Source organism: Salvelinus sp. IW2-2015, linkage group LG7 (assembly GCF_002910315.2).
Source record: "Salvelinus sp. IW2-2015 linkage group LG7, ASM291031v2, whole genome shotgun sequence".
Lineage (NCBI taxonomy): Eukaryota > Metazoa > Chordata > Actinopteri > Salmoniformes > Salmonidae > Salvelinus > Salvelinus sp. IW2-2015.
This window is the reverse complement of record NC_036847.1, coordinates 32,440,703-32,462,255: the sequence shown is the minus strand read 5'-3', so window position 1 is coordinate 32,462,255 and position 21,553 is coordinate 32,440,703. Positions and strand designations below refer to the sequence as shown.

At 39.9% G+C, this 21,553-nt stretch overlaps 1 protein-coding gene and 1 pseudogene across 4 annotated transcripts in view; both read left to right on the top strand.

Annotated features, from left to right (window-relative positions):
* The first annotated feature begins 6,713 nt into the window (after positions 1 to 6,713).
* LOC111966145 (ankyrin repeat and SOCS box protein 8-like) lies at positions 6,714 to 8,144 on the top strand (annotated as a pseudogene).
* A 6,259-nt stretch (positions 8,145 to 14,403) lies between these two features.
* LOC111966837 (cyclic AMP-dependent transcription factor ATF-7) overlaps positions 14,404 to 21,553 on the top strand; it is a 58,383-nt gene continuing 51,233 nt past the window's right edge. For all 4 annotated transcript variants that reach the window (XM_070444594.1, XM_023991791.2, XM_023991792.2 and 1 more), the window contains exon 1: positions 14,404 to 14,491. The gene's annotated coding sequence lies outside the window, so the exon portion shown is untranslated. The remainder of the gene's footprint in view (positions 14,492 to 21,553) is intronic.

The following is a 21,553-nucleotide window of genomic DNA, read 5'->3' as shown; positions in this document are numbered from 1 at the left end:
TTATTAGATAGATATATAGCCCTTCTCGCTTCGCCACTTCCTCTCTGCTGAGAAACTATGTCATCGAAACACTGCCCTCGTCTGTATGTAACCATGTTTCTGATGCTGTCTGGACAAAACTAGTAATGTCATACGTAGTCTTTTGTCCAGACAGCATCAGAACAGGGGTTACATACAGAGGGCACTGTTTCGATGACATAGTTTCAGCAGAGAGAAGTGGAAGCGAAAGGGCTATAATCACTCCTATCTAAATAAAATAATAAAATAATGAAAGAGAAGCAGCCAAGAAATATGACTGTCATCTCACTAATGACCCACTTCTTGGGCCATATACTACCTTTAGTATAGGGTTCAAGGTATACACAGTTGAAGTCGGAAGTTTACATAGACCTTAGCTAAATACATTTAAACTCGTTTTTCACAATTCCTGACATTTAATCCTAGTAAAAATTCCCTGTCTTAGGTCAGTTAGGATCACCACTTTATTTTAGGAATGTGAAATGTCAGAATAATAGTAGAGAATTATTTATTTCAGCTTATATTTCTTTCATCACATTCCCAGTGGGTCAGAAGTTTACATACACTCAATTAGTATTTGGTAGCATTGCCTTTAAATTGTTTAACTTGGGTCAAACGTTTCGGGTAGCCTTCCACAAGCATCCCACAATAAGTTGGGTGAATTTTGGCCCATTCCTCCTGACAGAGCTGGTGTAACTGAGTCAGGTTTGTAGGCCTCCTTGCTCGCACATGCTTTTTCAGGTCTGCCCACACATTTTCTATAGGATTTAGGTCAGGGCTTTGTGATGGCCACTCCAATACCTTTACATTGTGCCCTTAAGCCATTTGCCACAACTTTGGAAGTATGCTTGGGTCTTTGTCCATTTGGAAGACCCATTTGTACCAAAGCTTTAAAATTACAAACAGGTGTCCACATACTTTTGGTCATGTAGTGTATCTCTGTAGTATTTGCTGGCTGGTTATTCATTACATGCCTTCTCCATTCATTTTCATTCAAAGCTATAAACTTACCCATTGTGTAACCTTGGTACATTTCCTTGTTCTGCAAGAAGAAGGAAAAAGGAAACTGCACACTGCTCTTGATAGTATCACCGATATATATTTAATCTTGTTGTGCAAGAAGAAAGGTGAAGAGTTTATCAGAAAAGTAGATTCACTGGCACATTTTTCACATGCAAGTGGTGTATTTTCAAAGCYCTTAGTACAAAACTCAAAACGGATAGCACTTATAAGGCCCCCGTCTTAAATTCATAACAAATAATCAGAAATGGGAGTATTTTAAAGACAGTATACTGTACAAACATATTGGTCTAGCTAGCACAATGTGTGTATTCCATTTCTGCCCCATGCAACAYTGTAAATGATCACATTTTCTATGTGACTTGTCAACTGATACAGTATCACGTCTCTCTGCTTGCCAAAATTCATCGGCTTGCTGTGTATAAATTAAATTCAGATGAGCGGAATATTAATTAATAAGGCACAAGGGGTTGTGGTATATTGCCAATATACCACAGCTAAGGGATGTTCTTATGCTCGACGCGGAGTGCCTGGATACAGCCCTTAGCCGTGGTATATTGGCCATACACTACAAACCCCRGAGGTGCCTTATTGTTATTATGAACTGGTTACCAACGTAAGTGGAATACGGGTCTGATATACCACAGTATGTCAGCCAATCAGCATTCAGTGCTCGACAACCCAGTTTATAAATTSTTATATACAACCTGTATTTGAGCAGTGCATTGTACACTACACTCTAATGGTAGCACATGGCAGTCTTTCTACTTTGTTATTTTGAAGCACACTGGCTGATGGACGATGATGTAGTATTTACAGCCACATCCATACATGATTTGGTTTTACCTTCCAGCGTAAATTGATGTCAGTTGATTCATTCGTGTTTTAAAAATATAGAATTTTAGTGTTCAGCAGTTATCAAACTATGTAGATAAACAAATCTGTATAGTGCAAAGTTTAAGTACTTATCAGTGTTGAGCAGTTTGGTTAAATCAAATCAAACTTTATTTGTCACATGCGCCGAATACAATAAATGTAGACTTTACTGTGAAATGCTTACTTACAAGCCCTTAACCAACAGTGCAGTTCAAGAAGAAGAAAATATTTACCAARTAGAATCAAATAAAAAGTAATAATACAAAATAACTCAATAAGAATAACAATAATGAGGCTATATACAGGGGGCACCAGTACCTAGTCAGTGTGATGGGGTACAGGCTAGTTGAGGTAATATGTAGGTGGGGGCGAAATGACTATGCAAAGGTAACAAACAAACAGCGAGTAGCAGCAGTGTACAAAAGGGAGGGGGTCAATGTAAATTGTCYGGTGGCGATTTTATGAACTGTTCAGCAGTCTTATGGCTTTGGGGTAGAAGCTGTTGAGGARCCTTTTGGTCCTGGACTTGACGCTCCGGTACYGCTTGCCGTGCGGTAGCAGAGAAAACAGTCTATAACTTGGGTGACTGGAGTCTCTGACAATTTTATGGGCTTTCCTCTGACACCGCCTATTATATAGGTCCTGGATGGTAGGAAGCTTGGCCCCAGTGATGTACTGGGCCGTTCGGACTACCCTCTGTAGCGCCTTACGGTCAGATGCCGAGCAGTTGCCATACCAGGCGGCGATGCAACCGGTCAGGGTGCAATCGATGGTGCAGCTGTAGAACCTTTTGAGGATCTGGGGACCCATGMYAAATCTTTTCAKTCTCCTGAGGGGGAAAAGGTTTTGTTGTGCCCTCTTCACAACTGTCTTGGTATGTTTGGACCATGATAGTTCGTTGGTGATGTGGACGCCAAGGAACTTGAAGCTCTCGACCCGCTCCACTACAGCAGGTCTTCCTCAAGCACCGCTTTGAGGACATGTCCTGTATGGGTGGGAGCACGGCTGGGCTGTCTTCACCACCCACTGCAGGCTGCCCACTGAAGGGCCTTGTGGTCGTGAACAGAGCAGTTTCTCTACCAGGCCATGATGTAGCCAGATCTGCTGTTATTGGAGGCTATTTGGGGGCCTGGCCCATGCTACCGCACATCTTTGCCTGTTTAAATAAAATATTGATCATTTATTTGACTGAGACGCGCGCCGACAAAAAGACGCATCAATCTCAGAGAAATTGTGTGATGGGGTACAGGCTAGTTGAGGTAATATGTAGGTGGGGGCGAAATGGCATCTAAGCAAGCGAAACAGTGCCCCTCTGTCTCAGTAGGTGTAGACCATGTATCTGATGCTGTCTGGACAGTGAAACAGCGCCCCCTCTGTCTCAGTAGGTGTAGACCATGTATCTNNNCTTGAAGCTCTCGACCCGCTCCACTACAGCCCCGCCGATGTTAATGGGGGCCTGTTCGGCCCGCCTTTTCCTGTAGTCCACAATCAGCTCCTTTGTCTTGCTCACATTGAGGGAGAGGTTGTTGTCCTTGCACCACACTGCCAGTTCTCTGACCTCCTCCCTATAGGCCATATCATCGTTGTCGGTGATCAGCGGTGATCTGACGGGCCGCCCCCCAGGTGGTAAGAGTAGGCAACAACACGTCTGCCACGCTGATCCTTAACACTGGGGCCCCTCAGGGGTGTGTACTTTGTTGTGTCATCAGCAAACTTAATGATGGTGTTGGAGTCGTGTTTGGCCACGCAGTCGTGGGTGAACAAGGAATACAGGAGGGGACTAAGTACACACCCCTGAGGGGCCCCAGTGTTAAGGATCAGCGTGGCAGACGTGTTGTTGCCTACTCTTACCACCTGGGGGCGGCCCGTCAGTAAGTCCAGGATCGAGTTGCAGAGAGAGGTGTTTAGTCCCAGAGTCCTTAGCTTAGTGATGAGCTTCGTGGGCACTATGGTGTTGAACGCTGATCTGTAGTCAATGAACAGCATTCTAACATAGGTGTTCCTTTTGTCCAGGTGAGAAAGGGCAGTGTGGAGTGCGATTGAGATTGCGTCATCTGTGGATCTGTTGGGGCGGCATGCAAATTGGAGTGGGTCTAGGGTGTCTGGGAGGATGCTGTTGATGTGAGCCAGCACTTCATGGCTACCGACATGAGTGTCACGGGGCAGTAATCATTTAGGCAGGTTACCTTYGCTTCCTTGGGCACAGGGACTATGGTGGTCTGCTTGAAACATGTAGGTATTACAGACTCGGTCAGGGAGACGTTGAAAATGTCAGTGAAGACACTTGCCAGTTGGTCTGCACATGCTTTGAGTACACGTCCTGGTAATCCGTCTGGCCCAGCGGCTTTGTGAATGTTGACCTGTTTAAAGGTTTTGTTCACATCTGCTACCGAGAGCGTTATCACACAGCCATCCAGAACAGCTGGTGCTCTCGTCCATGCTTCAGTGTTGCTTGCTTCGAATCGAGCATAAAATGCATTTAGAGGTGAAGGACACTGAGCCACCTGCATTGCTTGCTGTTTGGGGTTTTAGGCTGGGTTTYTGTACAGCACTTTGTGACATCAGYTGATGTAGAATGGGCTTTATAAATACATTTGATTGATTGATCGGTGTAAAGTACTTAAGTAAAAATATTTTACAGTTCTACTAAAGTTGTTTTTTGTATTTTCAACACATGCAATTGCACCAACATGCAAATTCACTGCACACAGGGGGCATAATAGCCTACACACAATGGTAAAGTCATATAACCTGTCGCTTTGAGCTACACCGTCTGCAATCCCTGTTCTGTTTTCTCAATCCCTTCATTCAAAGACTCAATCATGGACACTCTTACTGACAGTTGTGGCTGGTTTGTATGATGTATCGTTGTCTCTACCTTCTTGACCTTTGTGCTGTTGACTTTGCCCAATAATGTTTGTACCATGTTTTGTGCTGCTACCATGTTGTTGTCATGTTGAGTTGCCACCATGCTGTGTTGCTGCCTTGTTATGTTGTTGTCTTAGGTCTCTCTGTTGTGATGTGTATTTTGTCCTATATTTATATTGTATTTAAAAATACAAATAAATGAATCCCATGCCCGCGTCCCCGCAGGAGGCCTTTTGCCTTTCGGTAGGCCATCATTTTAAATGAGAATTTGTTCTTAACTGACTTGCCTAGTTAAAAAAGGTTTACTAAAATAAATGTAAAAAAAAACATCCCTGGCCATCCTTACTGCCTCTGATCTGGAGGATTCACGAAACGCACATGCTTTGTTTGTAAATGATGTCCGAATGTTGGAGTTTGCCCGTAGCTTCCCCCCCCMAAAAAATGGTGCCATCTGGTTTGCTTAATTTAAGGAATTTAAAATTATTTATACTTTTACTTTTGATACTTAAGTACATTTAAAACCAAATACTTTTAGAATTTTACTCAAGTAGTATTTTACTGGGTGACTTTCACTTTTGAGTAATTTTCTTTTAAGGTATCTTTATTTTTACTCACGTATGAAAATGTGGTACTTTTTCCACCACTGACAAAAACACAAAATTCAATGTCAGAGTAGATTCCTGTGTAGATGTTGTGGGCGTAGTCCAGTCGCATGTTTTAGCAGCAAATAAAATTACTTTACCACCTCTGTGTTTTTCAAGCTTGAATTGCACAGTGTTACTGCATTTCTTTAAACTGTGGACCCCAAAATATCGACATAACAAGGCAACTTGMATTTTATGTCGAGCTATGGGAATATTTTATACGTTCATCACAATCATTCAAATGTATGATAATTGTTATCTTATCTGCTATAGCGGTCAACTAGAGTGGAAAACAGCTAACCGATTACGTTAGCTAGCTGCTGCCGAGGCCGCGACATTTAGTTTTCCAAGCTTGTTTTTGGGTTAACTACTGAAAATATGTTTAAGAATTTAGCTAGATAGCTATAGCTTAGCTATGTTATTTATTTATCGCTGGYTTAGCTAATGCAAGTAAGTTAGCTAACTAGTTTGACACTAAGTATTAGTCAGCATTAATGTTAACTTCTACTACTTCTACTACTACTAGTCGACGAGTTCCAACAGATGATAAACGGGCTAGCAAGTTGTTTTCTTGCAAGGTTAACCTAACAAGGTAGGTATTTAGTTTAGTTTCTACTTTTTTCCTAATGATGCACAGGTAAAGCTTAAAAAACATTTGACAGGTTAGGAAATTATGCTAGCTGTCTTGTACAGTAGTAGCCATTCAGTTGGTGTGGACGGGGTATCAAAACAGAAAGGTTACAAGGGTTGTTATTGTTTTGATGCGCAATATGTCAATGTCAGTCAACATCACATTTACATATTGACCAGAGGGGGGATTGCACTCCCCTTTGATGCATAAAAGCCTACAAATTATTTTGCTAGAATATAATGTCGTTCTAGTTAAGTCTCAGAAATCCCAGACCGATAATTGGGATRGGCTCATTGTAATGGCTGGAATGGAATACATAGAATGGAGTCAAACATGTGGTTTCCATCTGTTTGATTTGTTTAATTCCTTTCAATGTATTCCATTCCAGCTATTACAATGAGCCAGTCCTCCGATATATCATCCCACCAGCCTCCTCCGGCTGGAACGTTGGTACATTCTGGAAGGCAACCCGTCTGTCTAGACTAGAGAGACTAGTCCTAGCTCAAACCAATCTTCCAAGTGAACACCTGTAATTCTTTACCATTATCAATACCAACACAGTTTTTTTATTTTTCAGATCTGAAACTCCAACTTGGCCAGCCARGTGTTGTAGACTGTGGTGTCAGTGCACCCCTGCCTGTGGTCTTCAGCTCCACATGAGTTCTACTATGTGGTACATCATGCAATCTATTCAGAGTAAATATTCCCTGTATGAGAGGCTCATCCGCACCATCGCTGCAATTCGCTCTTTCCCACACGACAATGTGGAGCATCTCATTCGAAGTGTAGGTCGGCTTATCTTTGAACTGTAGAGATGAAAGGTTAACACTCACACCACTGTACTTATTTCATCGGTGGTGCCCTAGAGCTTACCTTATTGTAGAAAAGATAACTCCTTCAACCTCACACATTATCTCTGCGTGTTGGTAATTTTGTCAACACTTCGTAGTTCTAAAGCTATCTTTMAACTCTGCCACAATTCTGATTGTCTGATGTTATTGAATATGACTTCTTGTTTATGGTGTCTGTTATCTGTCGACAATTACATCAATGCCTCTACTATCAGGGAGCTGATGTGAACCGTATGCATGGCACTCTAAAGCTCTTGCACTGTGCCTGTATGGTGGCATGGTGGCTGATGCGGACTGTGTCGAGCTGTTGTTGGAGAAAGGAGCAGAGGTGTGTGTTTTTAACTCTCTCATCCATCTGAAATGAGCTAGCTACCAATTGAGCACTACTTTGTAATGTTTTGYTTTTGTTAATAAATTAGATCCTGAAGKAATATCCTGGTATTTGTGTACATACTGCAGGCCTCTGAAAATCTAACCTGCTCCTCCCACTTGGATCCCTCCTCGGAATTACAGCACATAATAGTGAATCTAATAGTGAATCTATAATAGCTGCTGTTTGTTACTATGTAAWGCCTCCAATTGTAAAATAAACCATTCTCTCTGCCATTCTCTAAAGGACTAATAACGTTGTTTTAGTCTACCTGTCTTCTTAGGTGAATGGCCTAGATGGCTACAAGTGCACGGCGTTGCACCATGCAGCAGAAAAGGACCAGGTTTGCTTGGAATTCCTCCTTGAGTACGGGGCCCAGCTCGACGTCTTGGACGGCAACAAGGACACCCACGCTACACTGGACCGCCTTCAAGGACAACCCCGAGTGTGTCAGGGCTCTGCTGGAGAGCGGTGCCGGCCCCAACGCACGTGATTACAACAATGCCACTCCGTTAAGCTGGGCTGCCATGGAGGGCAACCTAGAGACTGTAAGGGTTCTGTTAGAATATGGAGCCCAGATCCATGTTACTAACCTAAAGGGCCAGACGCCCATCTCTCGCCTGGTGGCCCTACTGGCCCGGGGCCTGGGGGCGGAGCAAGAGGAGGAGTGTCTGGAGCTGCTGTGCAGGGYGGCAGGGAGGTTTGAGATCCGCCAGGCCGACGGTACCTTACCCAGTAAGGATCCCCAGCTCACTTTTTGTTATACCACTCCACATTTTGTTGTGTTGCAGCCTGACTTGTTTTTTTTCTTATCACCCATCTACACACTACCCCATAATGGGCTCCCTAGTGGCACAGCGGTCTAAGGCACTGCATCTCAGTGCTTGAGGCGTCACTACAGACACCCTGGTTCGAATCCAGGCTGAAATATCAAATTTACATAAGTATTCACACCCCTGAGTCAATACTTTGTAGAAGTGATTACAGCTGTGAGTCTTTCTGGGTAGGTCTCTAAGAGCATTCCACACTTGAAAATTCTTCAAGCTCTTTAAAGTTAGTTGTTGATCATTGCTAGAAAACCATTTTCAGGTCTTGCCATAGATTTTGAAGTAGATTTAAATCAAAACTGTAACTCAGCCACTAAGAAACATTCACTGTCTTCTTGRTAAGCAACTCCAGTRTCGACTTGGTCTTTTGTTTTAGGTTATTGTCCTGCTGAAAGGTGAATTCATCTCCCAGTGTCTGGTGGAGAGCAGACTGAAGCAGGTTTTCCTCTAGAATTTTGCCTGTGCTTAGCTCTATTCCGTTTATTTTTTATCCTGAAAAACTCCCATGTCCTTAACGATTACAAGCATACCCATAACATGATGCAGCCACCACTATGCTTGAAAATATGGACAGTGGTACTCMCTATTGTGTTGTGTTGTATTTGCCCCAAACATAACACTTTGTATTCAGGACAAAAAGTGAATTGCTTGGCCACATTTCTTGCTGTATTATTTTAGTGCCTTACTGCATACAGGATGCATGTTTTGGAATATGTTTTATTCTATACAGGCTTCCTCCTTTTTACTATGTCAATTAGGTTAGTATTGTGGAGTAACTACAATGTTGTTGATCCATCCTCAGTTTTCTCCTATCACAGCCATTCAACTCTGTAACTGTTTTAAAGTCACCATTGGCCTCAATGTGAAATCCCTGAGCAGTTTCCTTCMTCTCCGGCAACTGAGTTAGGAACGATTCCTGTATCTTTGTAGTGACTGGGTGTATTGATACACCATCCAAAGTGTAATTAATAACTTCACCATGCTCAAAGGGATATTCATTGTCTGCTTTTAACATTTTTAGAAAGTATCCCTTCTTTGAGAGGCATTGGAAAACCTCCCTGGCCTTTGTGGTTGATTCTGTGTTTGAAATTMATTGCTCGACTGAGGGACCTTACAGATGTGTGGGGTACAGAGATTAGTTAGTCATTAAACACTATTATTATCACACAGAGTCCATTCAACTTATGTGATTATGTGATTTTTTTATTCCTGAACTTATTTAGGCTTGCCATAACAAAGGGTTTGAATACTTATTGACTCAACACAAAAAWTTWGAAAAACATAATTCCACTTTGACATTATGGGGTATTGTTTGTAGGCTGTAACACAACAAAATGTGGAAAAAGTCAAGAAGTGTGAATACTTTCGGAAGACATGGTATGTGTCTGTTATACAAAATCATCTGTATATACCACTTCCTGTCAAGTTTCATAAGTGTGAAAATGTTGATTTGGTATTTGTGTGAGCTATACATGTTATTGAATGCAAATGGTACAGTTTATGCTCTTATTTTAGTTGAAGTATGCTGATCTACAGCCAGCTAATTAAGAATAAATAGATATTTTGGTTTCCATAAAGACTAGGTCTTTATGGATGGTTGCTGATAATGGGCTTCTGTACGCCTATGTAGATTTGCCATTAAAAATCTGCCGTTTTCCAGCTACAATAGTCATTTACAACATGAACAATGTCTACGCTGTATTTCTGATCAATTTAATGTTATTTTAATGGACCAAAAATATGCTTTTCTTTCAAAAACACGGACATTTCTAAGTGACCCCTAACTTTTGAACGGTAGTGTATATAACAGTGATAGTTAATTTGTTTGTCTCTTAACAAGGCTGTGTTCATACAGGCTGCCCAACTGATCTTTTTCCCCAATTATTGGCAAAGAGCCAATCTGATTGGTCTTGGTCAAAAGACCAATTGGTGAAAAAAAGTGTAAATGCAAAGTGCATTTTTCTGTCTAAATAATTTAAAAAAGAAAACGCCKTTTCTTATATTATACACTGGATTTGTTTTCTTCTTTTTTTGTTGTTCGGTAGCGGCAGTCCACGCTCCTTCGTCGGTCATTTGTCAACAGTACTAGTCCTAGTAGGTGTGGGAATTAAGGATGGGATACTTGAATTAAGTGTTTGTCCTTCAACGAGAGACGACTTGTTTTCAGTTGAGAAATACTGCACCAAACATCTTAGTTAGATGCAAATTGCGTGACTAAGGCCTCTCAAAATTAAAGGTGCAATATGCGGAAAACGCTCCGCCATTTCTTGGTTGCTGAAATTCTAATATTTCAGGTTATTTGACWAAACAAGCAATGTATAGTGTAGGGAATCATTATACCATCTAAAGTGCTGTGATWTTTTTTTCAATAACCMAAAATATTGTAYTTTCAGCTGTTTTGAAGCTTGTGTACAAAACCGAAAGTAAAAGACGAAAAAACCCAACTTAAAAACAGGAAGCATAGAAGCTTCTTAGACTTGCTTTCAACGAGAATGACAGATCTATAACTCACATTTCAGCTAGCCCAAAAAGTTACATAYAGCAGCTTTAAATGACAGATTTCTGGATTTATCTKAGATTAATTCAGACTATTTTGAGAAAGTGCATTGCTATGTTATTGCTACGGCGTCTCGTGTGACAAACAATAATATTGCMGTTTTTTAAGTGAAGTTCTTTTAAGGGAATATGCGAGGCAAAAACATTTGCTTCGYCTTGCTGAGTTCTCCTAGGAGCAAACTGAAGCTAGTATGTGGGCACCTTGAGCCACCATGTAGTTTCATCTCATGCAATTTTGTAATTGTCCAGAAGGGGTCTCTAGCTTTCAACACACAAATCAGTCTTTGCTTCAATAGCAGGAGAGACTGTTCCGGATAGATCTATGTAWAGTCAATCAAGAGGTGAAAAATAGGTTAATAATCCTCAGTAATGTTTTGTTATTGAAAAAATATCAAGACAAGAAAGAAAGGTTTAACAAAGTCTTAAGAAGTACATAATGTACTCACAAAATTAGTTTATACATTTTCTGTCCAAATACCACCCTATTTACAGAARAATACAGTGTACTCTTGTTTATTTATTGACCCTTAATTTACCTGGTAAGATGACCGATAACATATTCTCTCATACAGCAACGACACAAGGCAATGCAATGTCCCCTTCACTGGCACGGGACATTGGATCTCCTTAGACCAGAGGGCCCCCTACTGGACCTCCAACATCACTTCCAGCAGCATCTGGTGTCCCATTCATGGACTGACCAGTACTGACCTTAGCTTCAGCAGTGGGATGCAGGGTAGTATGCATCTGGCTGTGAATAATGTACAGATAGGTCTTGTATGCCATTGTGGTGTAGCACTACTGAAGGCTGACGGTTCATATATTGAACTGTTWATCTTAGTGTTTACAGTGGCTGCCACTCTAATATTTAACTTTATTGTCACAGTGTGAAAACACAGCTATTTGGACAATTTTAAAATCCCCTTTGTCTTAATTGGCTGCTTCCCCTTTGATTACATGTCAGCAGGTTCAAACGTACCACTCGATAATAATCCTTTGTTGAGTTACAAGTAGGTATTGTTTTTAGACATTTCCAATGCTTTATTTGAGCCCCATGTCTCGACACAGACAGGACGTTAGTTTCCCAGYGAGAGAAAACAAGGGGGAGAATTTCAGGAAGGAAAGTAAAGCAACACAGAAAAAAAGGCCCCCTGTCAGCTCTCTCTCACACTACTTCCTTAACTGGATCATACAGTAGTTTATACACTCCGTCTGTTCAATGTCTGGATTTTCTTGACTTAAAATGAGTTATATTGTACATTTTCAATCCTACTGTACATTACTATTACTGTCACGTTYTGACCATAGTTGTGTGTTTTGCTTGTTTTAGTGTTGGTCAGGACGTGAGCYGGGTGGGCATTCTATGTTGTGTGTCTTGTTTGTCCGTTTCTATGTTTGGCCTAATATGGTTCTCAATCAGAGGCAGATGTTTTGTGTTGTCTCTGATTGGGAATCATATATAGGTGGCTTGTTTTGTGTTGGGATTTTGTGGGTGGTTGTTTCCTGTCTCTGTGTTTTCTCTGCACCAGCTAGGACTGTATCGGTTTGCCACATTTTGTATTGTTAAGTGTTCACTGTTTATCATTTATTAAATATGTTGAGCAACAACTACGCTGCGTCTTGGTCCAATCCCTGCTACACCTCCTCTTCTCTTGAAGAGAAGGAAGGCTGCCGTTACAATTACTGTAGCCTACTCTAGTGTACATTTTTCAATCCTTCAATATATCAGGATTTTTACTCGTATCAGGCTTGAAAATGTTAAATGGATAAAAACAATGTAATGAGAAATGTTAGGAGAAAATTATATGAATTTTTTTATGAGATATTTGTTGTAACTGCCCTCATCAGAGATGGTCTATAATGTTGTAACGAGTTTTAAATGTGACATTTATAACTATGACAGAAGACTGATAAGTTAACCACCCTCATCAAACCTCACAACAGTGCTCATCCATACACAGAAATAGAATAAACATTCTAGTTCTGGATTCATTTTAGTTCTAGAATCATTCTAGTTCTGTGGCTCCACATGCCCAAGGTTGGAGGCAGGTCAGGCCAGCGGTGGTTATGCAAGACAAAAACTTAAGGACTGGTTACATAATTAAAGACAGTCTGTTTTCCAAATGGCACCATTTTCCCTTTAAAGTGTACTTTTGTGTACTTTCTTTGACCATGGCCCATCATTTTATTTGTTCACAGGCTCCTAGCTAGTCAGGATGCAGAATATGGGAACAACAGTTGGCTAACAAAGCAAATGGGTAGAGAATTTGACCTGGGCAATAATGAGGAGCAACACACATTGCTGGTGGTTTCTAAAAAAGAGGGAAGGGTTCATGTGAAAGGTTCTGAATTAAGAATTTAAACCCCGGCCATTTTTTACAGCGACCAGCTTCTATTAATAATAATAAATAATAATAACAATATTATATTTTTAAAGTGCCCAAGGTAGAAAACAAAACACATCAAACCATTACCTACTAATACATTATATAGACTTTAACCATATTCTATTTTATTATTTTCTAGCTTTAACTTTAGATTTATTACAAACAACGTTTTACACTTTGCATTCTCTTCTCCAGAAACAGACAGTATATTTTATTTATTTATTTAACTAGGCATGTCAGTTAAGAACAAATTCTTATTTACAATGGTGGCCTACACCGGCCAAACCCGGACGACGCTGGGCCAATTGTGTGCCGTCGTTTGGGACTCCCAATCACGGCCGGTTGTGATACAGCCTGAATTGAACCAGTGTGTCTGTAGTGGCGCCTCTAGCACTGAGTTGCAGTGGCTTACACCGCTGCGCCACTTGGGAGCCCCATGTATAGTTAATATTAGAAGGAGAAAGGAGAAACTCATGTATTTCATGGTTAGTAAGGTAACCAAAACAGCCGCAAATGCAAAGGTGCCTTTTTGTTTATTTGAAAGCTGTCAGAGGTTATGAGTATGAGCAATGTATGAAATCAGTATTGTGTTCACTGTCAGAAATATATAGTAGACTTACAGTATGACACTCAAAGTACAGTACGAGTCAACATTTTGGACACACCTACTCATTCAAAGGCTTTTATTTATTTTACTATGTTCTACATTGTAGAATAATAGTGAAGACATAAAATCTATGAAATAACACATATGGRATTATGTCCAGACTTTGACTGGTACTGTATATAAAATAAAATGTGKCCCTTAAGAAAAATGTTTATACCATTTGTATGCACCACCTACTACATCTCAAAATAATGAAGGTCGGCGTATGTAAAAATAATAATACTATGCTTACTGTATTTCTAATGTAAATTCCAGCGCCTTTTTTAATGAGATGGTTTCTAAACCCAGAGGCGCGATATCGCAAAACTTCCGGGAACGCTTGCGAAACAGACCAAGAAGACCAGGTCGTGGTTTAGGGTTTGAGAAGTGAAAAATKATTCCTTAGTTGTTCATTTTCTCGAACTCTAAAGGCACAACCTAGATTCAAGTGAATGTCTTAAGTAGTTGAACATGGTATTACTCCAACCTCGTAAAAGTGTCAAACTGCACGTTTTATTTTCGTCAAAAAACAACTTTATATTGAAGGAGTACCTTTTGAGTTGACGGGTTGCACATGCGCAGTTTGGCGAGAGAGATTTTGCGCATGAGCTTAGCTAGCCAACGCCACCGTGCGTTATCGGGGATTTCTATTGGAGAAGCAGTTTCTGCCTATCTTCATACTGTACTGTCTTCGATATGAGTTTATGAAGACTCTGACGTAGGTAGAACCTCGCGATGATTCCGGGAGGAGGGGAGTGTCAAATTCCAAAAGAGAAGAGAGGGAGAGGAGCGCAAAGGTGAGTTTGTAAACAGTATATTATTGTTAAAATGTACAATCCATATGTAATTCCGCTGAAAATGTGACAAGTATTGAAAGTCGTTAGAGTTACTGTGTTCGTTTCTAATGTTGTCGGCCATGAAATCTGAGTGGCCAATAAGTTGACAAAACTGTTGTGGTCTGTCTTCTCGCCCCGCACTCGAGTGCCAGCCTACCTACTTCAGCTTGCTCTAAGTTAACAAGTTGGTTAGCAGTTAGCAAAATAAAATGTCAACTAATGATTTATCAGCACTGCACGGTTGTATGACATGCTCCTGTTGTCATGCATGAAGTTCGTTGTTATTGAGGTTTTAGTACTGCACATTGCTTTTCCCTTACGGTGGTAGCGGCCTGTTCAAAGTTGGCACTGGGGAAAGATGTAGTTTATGATATCTCCCATATTTTGAGTGGAATCGTCATGAACCAATCACATTCTTCTGTCATAAGTGATTGACAGTTCACTGAGCGATAGGGTAACGAGTGGRTGCTGATTAACATGTCTGTACCCAATAATTGAAAAGAAAAGGCGGTCTCGTGCGGGAAAAGGCACGGCTTGTGARCAAAAAGGGTACTCCGGTCTCAGCTACCGTGCTAAAACGCTAACTTGGCTAGACAGCTAATTTAACCTGTGTCTGAAGGCTTCAACTTTTAGCAAAAGTAATCGGGATTCTGCTTCTTAAAAATACAAGTTCATACCTTTTTAACTAACTATACGTTTTCTTAATCACAATCATAAGAAATCCATACACCATGTGTTTCTAGCTGAAATAATAACTTACAGTAAGTTACAGTACACCAGTGCAACACAATAGCTACCTGATTATAAAAAATATATATATTTTCGAGGTGATTCAAATTCYTCAACATACTCTCCTACATTCTATTGCCAGTTGGGACTTTAACGTCAGCCATATATTTATAATACGGTTCTTAAATGTAGTAAGTAACGTTGATGGCTTGATCACAAGATACAACTGTTGAAGGTAATATATTTCTTTAACGCTGTTGAATATGCCGTTAATACGTGGTGCTACGCTAGTAAATAGCATTGATGACACCTATAAATATGGTTATAATGTACAACTMTTACTTTGACATCTCATCCTCTAAGATAATGAGAATATTTGTATATTAATACATGTCGATTAATATTTACACATATTAGTAATATCTATCTATTTTTCTGCCATCATCGAAGCTATTTCACAGTTGACTACTATAATTTGCTGTCATTACCTTGTGTGGTTCTGTGATGCCTACATTCACAAGTATTTGTTTGGTCGTCTACTAAGTTAGTAAAGATATCAAATCAAATCTTATTTGTCACATGCGCCAAATACAACAGGTGTAGTAGACYTTACAGTGAAAAGTGTTAAAGTATTTACTAAAAATAAACTGAAGGGGAAAAATAAGCTGTCAATAAAAGCAGGTATCTGTAGTGTTGTAATGTGAGCTGGTGAATGTCCTTCTGTCCATCTCCAAGCCCAGCTTTCATCACCAACATTATGTTTGGCTGGGGGGAAATCTCATCTTTACATGGGAATTTAGGTCATTAGGTTCTGATTTTAAWATCAATTCTGCCCGTTCGGGCAGCCACAAAGCACATTCCACCAAATATGTGATCTCTGGTTAAAGGTTGAGCTTGGACGTTCGTTTGAATAACTCATGCCCATYCCTAATTGTGTTAGTAGTTTAATTCCTAAAAGCTATGTAAAATGTTATACATGATATACTTTTCTGTATTGGATTTATAYTTGTGTATTGATCCATGAAAATGTGAAGAGGAATAAGAGACAGCAGTAAATGGCAGGTGGGTTTCATGCTCTAGGGTTTGTACACCACTTTTAATGCTTTGTTTCACCATTGCTCCGATTCMCCCTTGTTTTCAATTGCTCCATTTGGATCCCACGCTAAGATTTAWTGTTCTTTCCATCCAGTCTACTCTATACTAGATACAGGGTGTTAAATCAACCTAAAAGTTCATAGGCCAAATGCAGCCTACCAGTTGTTCATAACACTGATATCAAATGTCTCGGTTATTGGCCTMGTCTGTATTGTTTAAACGTTGTAGTTATAGCATCAAAACAACTTGGGCCAGCCAACACATTGCCATCCTTGTAAAAGCCGATGATCCATCTTAAAATAGACATCAAGTGTTTCCAATTTAATTGCAGAAAAACAGCACTGGGTCCCTGTATTGTCTATCTGCTCTGCCATGGATTTAGCTTAAAGACCYGGGCAGTTATGCAGATGCGCATATAGGGTTTCATTTTATCCATTTTCCATTGACCAATACTCAGTTTCACTTGGGTTACAGACATGCATATTGGCATGTCATTGAAGCTTGTAAGTTTAACCCTCACAGGGTTGCACCTCAGGCAGCACCTCGCCTGTCCTGTGAGCKAAAGATGGCCTAAAGATGGCCTAAAGACGGCGCTGTAGTGGATAGCTGCCTGACCAATTCTGCTATTTTGTGTTTTTTTACGCTGATCTTGACGTTTTTTTTTTTTACATTATGTTTCCGACATAATTTCCTGTGACCGAAAACCGCTTCTGGACATCAGAACAGAGATCACTAACCTTGATTTGGATGAAGATTTCTACTTCATACTACTAAGTCTGTGAGCATCTAGACCGCCTTTGCCCTCTGTTTTGTTGGCGAACGTACAATCCGTTGAGAACAAACGGGTGATTTTAATGCAGGAAAACTGAAATCTRTTTAAACTCATTTTTACAAGCATGTCACCTGTGAAACTAGAGGCAACACAACTCTAGATCATCTTTACTCCACACACAGAAACACACACAAGGCTCTCCYTCGCCCTCCCTTTGGCAAATCTGTCCATAACTCTATCCTCCTGATTCCTGCTTACAAGCAGAAACTCAAACAGGATGTACCCTTGACGCATTCAATASGGAAGTGGTGAGATGAAGCGGATGCTAATTTACCGGATTGCTTCTCTAGCACAGACTGGAAATGTTCCGGGAATCATCYGATAGCTTTGAGGAGTTAATCACATCAGTCACCGGCTTCATTAATAAGTGCATTGACGACACCGTCCACACAGTGACCGTACGTACTAGAGGTCGACCGATTAATCGGAATGTCCGATTTAATTAGGGCCGATTTCAAGTTTTCATAAAAATCGATAATTTGCCTTTTTGGATGCCGATTATGGCTGATTACATTGCAATCCACGAGGAGACTGCGTGGCAGGCTGACCACCTGTTACGCGGGTGCAGCATCAAAAGGACCTTGTGGCTACAATGAGCCAAGGTAAGTTGCTGGCTAGCATTACATTTATCTTATAAAAAAACAATCAATCTTCACAATCACTATTTAACTACACATGGTTGATGATATTACTAGGTTAACTTCTCTAGGATAGGGGGCAGCATTTTCACGTTTGGATGAAAAGCATACCCAAATTCAACTGCCAGCTACTCATCCCCAGAAGATAAGATATGCATATTGTTAGTAGATATGGATAGAAAACACTCTGAAGTTTCTAAAGCTGTTTGAATCATGTCTGTGAGTATAACAGAACTGATTTAGCATGCRAAACCCTGAGGACAAACCATTCCGTTTTTTTGTTGTTGTTGAGGTCACCCTCTTTTCAATGGAGTTTCATTGGGAATACAGATTTTCTAATTGACCTTCTTAGTACTACCGCTTCCACTGGATGTCAACAGTCTTTAGAATTAGTTGAGGGTTTTTCCTTTGTGTATGAAGAAGTACGGCCATTTTGAATCAGGGTCACTTGAAGTGTCCTGTTAGATAGAGGCGCGTGACCAGAAAGCATGCCTACAGATTGTTTTAATCCTGTATGAACACAGATCATCCCGTCTTCAATTTTATTGATTATTTACGTTAAAAAAGACCTAAAGTTGTATTACAAAAGTAGTTTGAATGTTTTCGCAAAGTTTACAGGTAACTTTTTGAGATATTTTGTAGTCATGTCTCACGAGTTGGAACCGGTGTTTTTCTGGATCAAACGCGCCAATAAATGGACATTTTGGATATATATTGACGGAATGAATCGAACAAAAAGGACCATTTTGTGATGTTTATGGGACATATTGGAGTGCCAACAACAGAAGCTCGTCAAAGGTAAGGCATGAATTATATTTTTATTTCTGGTTTGTATCGCGCCTGCAGGGTTGAAATATGCTTATCTCTCTTTGTTTACAATGGTGCTAACTCAGATAATAGCATCGTTTGCTTTTCGCCGAAAAACTATTTGAATTCTCACATGTTGGCTGGATTCACAACCAGTGTAGCTTTAATTTGGTATCTTTCATGTGTGATTTAATGAAAGTTTGATTTTTATAGTATTATATTTGAATTTGGCGCGCTGAATTGTCTCTGGCTTTTGGCCAAGTGAGACAGTAGTGGTCCCGCCTAAACTCAGATTTTTGGATATAAATATGAACATTTACCGAACAAAACATACATGTATTGTGTAAACATGAAGTCCATGAGTGTCATCTGATGAAGATCATCAAAGGTTAGTGATAATTTTAACTCTTATTTCTGCTTTTTGTTACTCCTCTCTTTGGCTGGAACATGGCTGTGTTTTTCTGTGGCTTGTACTGAAGCTAACATAATGTCGCTCCGTCTCCACATATCCCAGAGAAGTTAACTAGCTTGTCCTGCGTTGCATATAATCAATGCAGTGCCTGTTAATTTATCATCGAATCACAGCCTACTTCAACTTCGCCAAACAGGTGATGATTTAACAAAAGCGCTTTCGCGAAAAAAGCACAATCGTTGCACAAATGTACCTAACCATAAACATCAATGCCTTTCTTAAAATCAATACACAAGTATATAAAAAGAAAAAAACCTGCATATGTAGTTAAAAGAAATTCAGGCAATATTAACTAGGGAAACTGTGTCACTTCTCTTGCTGAACGCAAGAATGCAAGCAGAGTTAGGGTATATGCAGCAGTTTGGGCCACCTGGCTCGTTGCGAACTGTGTGAAGACCATTTCTTCCTAACAAAGACGTCATTAATTAGCCAGAATTKTACATAATTTTGACATAACATTGAAGGTTGTGCAATGTAATAGCAATATTTAGACTTTGGGTTGCCACCCATTCGATAARATACGGAACGGTTCYGTATTTCACTGAAAGAATAAACGTTTTGTTTTCGAAGTGATAGTTTCTGGATTTGACCGTATTAATGACCTAAGGCTCATATTTCTGTGTGTTTATTATATTCTAATTCAGTATATGATTTGATATTTGATAGAGCAGTCTGACTGAGCGGTGGTAGGCAGCAGCAGGCTCGTAAGCATTCATTCAAACAGCACTTTACTGCGTTTGCCAGCAGCTCTTATCAATGCTTGATGCACAGCTCTGTTTATAACTTCAAGAAAAAGAGAGAGATGTGCCTATAAGGAACATCCAATAGTCAAAGGTTTTGAAATACAAAGTGTATAAGAGAGAAATAGTCGACGTGTCATAATAAGTACAACCCAAAACTTCTTAACTGGGAATATTGAACCACAAGCTTTCATATGTTCTCATGTTCTGAGTAAGGAATTAAACGTTAGCTTTTTTACATGGCACATATTGCACTTTTACTTTCTTCTCCAACACTGTGTTTTTGCATTGTTGAATATTTTTCACTTTTTTGCTGAAAATGTTATGATTTTTAACGGCCTCGTACTTCAATTCTTGCTCTGGTACAATATGCATATTTTTAGTACCATTGGATAGAAAACAACCTCTAGTTCTAAAAAACGTTTGAATTTTTTTGATTGTTGAACACAAGTCATTTGGCAGACTTCCCTGAGCAGGAAGTAGAATGCAAGATGTCTATGCTTCGCTTCAACGCTCTGCCTATACATGGTCATCCACCTTTAGACCCGAAACACACCTCACACGCCTTCCTCTGGGTGTCAAGAGGAACGTCAGAGGAGAAATTTTGGTGTTTATCTTGTTCTGACGTGAAATAAGACTATTTCTTTGACGGTGACCGTCCTTTTCCGGGAAGTCTGAAGTCGCGCGACTTTGAAGACGGAGATTGTGTTTTGTTTTGCGCCGTTTCGGATGTCAACTATCTCCTGCTCTCGGATTTGATTTGATAATGAGACTCACTAGTCAAAGTAATGTATGTTTTTTCAATATAGTTTAATCAGATTATTTGAATTTTTTCGGGAGTTTTGTCGTGTTCCGTCGTGTGACTTTTGTTTACTTGGAGAGATCCGTGCCACGCGACTTAGTACCCATGGCTAAATAAGTGGGAAAGGTCCATTCTGAAATGTAATGAACGACTCATCTGGACTAAGACATCTTGATCAACATTCTGATGAATTTCAAGCAAAGTAAGATCCAATTTATAATGCTATTTCATATATCGGTGTGGCATGTGAATGGTCCGTGGGCCCAGCTGGTTCTGGCTGGCGTGGTATGCTAATTTAGCGCTACATTTTGTTTTCGCTATAAAACATTTAATAAATCTGAAAATATTGTCTGGAATCAACAAGAATCCTGTCTTTCAATTGCTGCACAGTATGTATTTCTCAGATATGTTTTATGATGAGTAATTAGTTATTTGACGTTGGTGTCTGTAAATGTTTGGCTGCTTTCGGTGCAATTTGCTGATTGTAGCTGAAATGTAATTTATGATTTATACCATAAATATGCACATTTTTCAAAAAAAACATATGCTATAACAATAAACATATGTTATCAGACTGTCATCTTATGAAGTTGTTTCTTGGTTGTGGGCTATATATATATCTTTATTTGGTCGAATTAGTGAATAGCTGGTGATGGAGTAAAACACTGGGATGGAGGTAGAAAAGTGGTGTAATAGATTTACATATTTTGTCTTCCCTGTAAAACATTTTAAAAATCGGACATGTTGGCTTGATTCACAAGATGTGTACCTTTCATATGCTGTATTGGACTTGTTAATGTGTGAAAGTTAAATATTTAAAAAAAATGTTTTTTTTGAATTTGCCGCTCTGCCTTTTCAGTGGAATGTGGGAGGAGTGGCCCCTAAAGGTTAAACCAAATTGAACGTGT